The sequence below is a fragment of the Bactrocera latifrons genome, unplaced genomic scaffold (assembly GCF_001853355.1).
Source record: "Bactrocera latifrons isolate USDA-ARS-PBARC rearing strain unplaced genomic scaffold, ASM185335v1 scaffold_49, whole genome shotgun sequence".
NCBI lineage: Eukaryota > Metazoa > Arthropoda > Insecta > Diptera > Tephritidae > Bactrocera > Bactrocera latifrons.
Window position 1 is genome coordinate 497,574 of NW_017537145.1, and position 5,008 is coordinate 502,581.

At 30.0% G+C, this 5,008-nt stretch overlaps 1 protein-coding gene across 1 annotated transcript in view; it reads right to left on the reverse strand.

The window, feature by feature from the left end:
- LOC108973575 overlaps positions 1–5,008 on the reverse strand; it is a gene marked incomplete at its 3' end in the record, with an annotated part of 25,618 nt that overhangs the window by 18,048 nt on the left and 2,562 nt on the right.

A 5,008-nucleotide genomic window follows, 5' to 3' on the forward strand; every position in this document is an offset into this window, starting at 1 on the left:
AAACTGCCCAAAGTTTGATTTCTACTCTAGAATACCCCTTTAAAATTAATATGAATACCAATTAAATTAATTTTTAATTATACAAGTAATCAAAAAATTGGTAAGAATGTAATGATTACTTAAAAAAAAGAAAAATATTTTAATCAAACAAGTAACCACAAATGCTTTTTTCTTATAAAATTTTAAAGATTACTAAAAAGTTATTGTTTAAAGTCCAAAAAGCAAACAAATAAGTCCCACATTTACACTCAATACTGTATGTACTCATTGTATGAGCGCACAAAACACGCGATTTTCTAAAACGACTACAATACGTATTAATATCCGCGTTGTTCTCGATCACGTCAATCGATTTGGTGAAAACTCAAACGGCTATGTAAACTCTACGACACGTACAAGCCATTACAAACCGTTCATTTACTTAAAATTCCCAAGAAGCTCAAGCAAAAGTGTACACATTTAAATACAGAGGCATTTACAGATGCAAATAATCATTGTACGCCAACGAACAAATAATCGCGAGAACAATAGTAATCATTATATACAGAACAACAGAAGTCTTGCCAACACTTAACGCATTACGGTGATTCATTGTGCCAACATTACAGAATGTCCGTTCATACTAAAGTCAATATATGCAATGATTGCGCTCTGTATTTTATTATTGTTGTTGTTGTTGCTGTTGAAATGCAATATTTTTAGCAGTAATTATATGCCGATTTCTTGCGCGCTTAATTATTTTCTTGCCGAAGTGGTGTTAACCAATTAACTAAATAAACGTATTACAGGTACAGTAAGGATACGCTAAATGGCACAACAAATACTTTCGGCGGCGAATTTTTTCTCTTTGTATAGCAGTAAATGGTGACTTTCTTTTGTTGTTTATGTATCGTATATATTTATACGATTTCATCAATATAGCTGTAGCTCAAGAAACAAAGAAAGCAAGAAATATCTTTAAAGTCATTGGCCGCACTTCGCGTGCACGTGACCCTTTTAACCGCTAATTGCAAAATAATTTGCATGAATACAGCGTAATCCGTCCACAGCAATATAAACAGTAAGCTCAACTTTTTATCTACACAGTAATATCATTATCTATGCCATAGTATGCCTCCCATCAATCTTTAGTAAGTTTCTTAGAAGGCAATCAAACGGGCTCTTATCTATGGTATAAGCACTTTTGCAGTAACGGTGCCTATTGCATTTACACATAATATCTTGAAATAGACACTTTGACATTTCGTAATCGTTTTTACTTTATTTTCAACAATGCCCTCGAAAATACCAATGAGAACTCACATTTAATTATGAAAACCTTTTCTTTCAATGTTTTTTCCCCCTTACTCAAATCTTATTTTCCAATTTCTTATCAACGCTGTCGATACCACGATTTAATTAGCTTTAAACCTTATTAGAAATATCAGTAAATTAAAAAATTTTGAGCTTATTAATCAAGACAATTTGCTAATTGATTCAATTAAGTGCCAAACAAGTACTAAGACCCCACTTAGTTCCTCGAATTAAAATTATTTTTTCTTAAAACTTCGAGAATTAATACTAATACTAATAATATAGAAACCGGGTTAACATCTGAAGAGCAACAAAGCGGCAGGGGCCGATAATTTACCGATCGAGCTGTTCATATACGGCGGCGAAGAACTGGTAAGAAGAATGCATCAGCTTCTTTGCACGATATAGTCGGTTAAAAGTCGGCCCGATTTCTGCTTAATCCACAAAAAAGTAGACTTCAGAATCTGTTCCAATTACCATGGGACATGCCTCCTTAACATCGCATATAACGTCTTATCGACCGTGGTATATGAAAGACTGAAGCCGAACGTCAACAAACTGGTTGGACCTTATCAGTGTGGCTTTAGGCCTATAAAATCTACTATCGACCTTTGCAGCATGCGTCAAGTCTTGGAAAAGGCCCGTGAAAGGAAGATCGATGCATACCACATCTTCGTCAATTTTAAAGCTGCTTTTGACAGCACGAAAAGGAACTGTCTCTATGCCATATGACTGAATTTGGTATTCCCGCAAAACTAATACGTGTAAACTGACATTGGGCAATACCAAAAATACCATCAGAATTGGGAAAGACCTCTCCTAGCCGTTTGATACCTAGCGAGGTTTCAGACAAGGCAACTCCGCATCATATGAATTCACCAATTTATTGCGTCAGAGCTATGTAAATGGAGAAGATACAACCGTCTGCAAGACTATAGAACGGCCGGCCAAAACAACCACATTGTTGGTTCTGATTTCTCCAAATTCACCAGTCTCGAGATGCTGAAGAAAGCCATTGTCCGTGAGTGGGCCAAAATACCGTCACGTCACATTCGGGCAGCTTGCGATTCATTTTTTGACCGCCTCAAGGCCATAGTTCAGGTAAAAAGTGGTCATATCGACCAAAACTGATCCTGAATTTATGATTATTTCCACACATTTTGTACTTTAAAATAAATAAAAATAATTTTCGAAACCGTATTAATGGCTTTTTTAATCGGTTACACTTCGAGTGCCCTGTTTAAACAAGTAAGTAACATAATCGTTCGTACGATTCAATTGCTCTTAGAACATAACGACTTCTCATCCTATATGTATATGTATGTATATATGTATGTATGTATGTATATAAATCAAATGTCATCTAATCAATTGGTTGCTTACAACCTCCGCTTCTAATCTTAATTTGTTTTTACCTCATTTTTTTGCCGTCAAATTGGGCAACCCGTGACATTGACGCATCGAGCTCGAAGTACAGTGATAAATGGGTTAATAACGTTAATTGTGCCATATGGCACTGGTAATAAAAAAATATTACATTTTCATTCATATGATAAAGTATTTAATTATTTATTGGGTGTTCAACAAAAAGTAAAATTAAGGTTCTAAGGAAGTGAAATGATTATTTAAATTTAATTTCATTTTATGAAAAATTTGCTTTTGTAACATTTTTTTGTTCAAAATATCTCTAATATTTTTTACACACTTTTAAAAAAACGAAATACTTAAAAATATACAAAAAACGGAAATATTAAAAAAAAAGTTCAATATATTTTTTGCTTAAAATAATTTTTTTGAAAATTTGAATACAAATTTTTAAAAAAACGTCAAAAAATTTTAATTGTTTTTTTTTTTTTTTTTTGGAACCAATTATTATAAGTTCAATCATTTTATTTTTATAATTTTTTTTAACTTTAATATTTTTATCGAAACTGTGTAAAAATTTTCAAATACATGGGTATTGAACTAAAAAAAATATTGTTTTTTCAAGATTTAAAACAAAAAAATTTACAACAAAAACATATTTTTTAATGTAAACTTCAATCTTTTGATAGATCTAGTTCAATATATCTTACAGATTTTTAAAATGTTTTTTCATATGTATTATATATTAAAAAAATCGCATTTCAAACACACTTTTATTTTTCATTTTTTAACAAAAAACCATCAAAAAACCATATTTTCGAATAATTCAGTTTTAAAATCCGAACTTAAAAGCACTTGGTAAAGCAGTTTCGAATTACTTTTTGTAAAATATTAAAATATTTGTCTTAAAAAAAAAATGTTTCAACAAAAATAAAACAGATACTTTTTTTGAAATGCAATTTTTTCTTTAATTTTTTAAAAGTTATTTCTTTTTTTTTAATTTTTTTATCTTAAATTTTAAAAAATTACAAAAATTGTATTTTAAAAAACTCACTGTTTTTTTTTTTTGTTTTTTTTACAAAAAAAAACTTTTTCTTTTTTTTATCATATTCTTTTATAATTTCAAAATATTATTCTTTTTTAAAAAATTTCAATTGAAACGAGTAAGGCAGGGTTAAGTGCGGTTGCAACCCACTTTTTAGAGCGATGTTCTATAACTCAGTTTTAAAATCCGCACTAAAACTTTTTTGAGCAATCGGTTTCAAATTATTTCTCGTCTGAATAGTTTGCCTCTTACAATACCAAAACAGTAATTTCTTACAATCTCTTCTAAAGAAATTTTAATTATTTGAATTTTTTTTAAATTTTACATATAACAACAACAAAAAACAAAAATAAAAAAGAAAAATGACAAAAACTTTGAATAACTTAATCCATATAACATTCTATTTTGCGCTTATTTCAGCACCCACAATAACAAATTGCAATATTTTAGAATTTTTTCTACCGCAGCTACAACAACTAGATAAATATTCTAGTGATGTTTTGTGTAACTTAACAAAAAGTTGTTACATTTTCCTTTTTATGTCTGTTTTTATTGTTTTTTACTTTTTATGTTTGTTTTTATTGTTTTTCTTTTCATATTATGCATAATTTCTCCCCACAACGCCTACGAAGGTAATCAGTTTTTAATTACAATAACAACTATCGCATGAGCGTATACGAAAGTAAGCAGCAGTCAATATTTCGGATTTTTCACAAATTATTAACATATTATTACTTTGTTTACATTTTAAAATATTTATTTTCCTTTTTTGATTGTAGACACTAGCAAGCTCTGGTATTAGCTACAAGCTTGTGCGCTTAGCATTTTCATATATGACTTATGACTTTCTATATTTGTCATTTATAATGTCGCTTCACTGTAGACAAGTTATTGAAGCTATAGATTTGTCACGTGTATTTACATATTGGTATGTTTTCTTGTATATATTTATGTATGTATATTCAACTAAACACTTCCTATGCACTTCCTTTAGAAATATAACCTGCTAGCTACACGCTGCTTTAAATTTATGCGTGAGTGTGTGCGTTAGTTAGCTATCACCGCACGACGTTTTACGCTCAGCACACTCATAATGACTTGTACTTTGCCGTATTAATCACTTATTTTTTTTTTAGAAATTACAAGTTAAATAATCACGTTTTTAGTATACTTTATTACGGCCGGTATTATCTCGAACGCTTAAAGCGTTTTTGCGGTTTTGGAATTTTTGTTTGTTTTTGGCCTTCCTGTTAATTGATTTTGTATTTTTGGAAGACAAATTTTAATTTTTTTTTTTAATTTCAT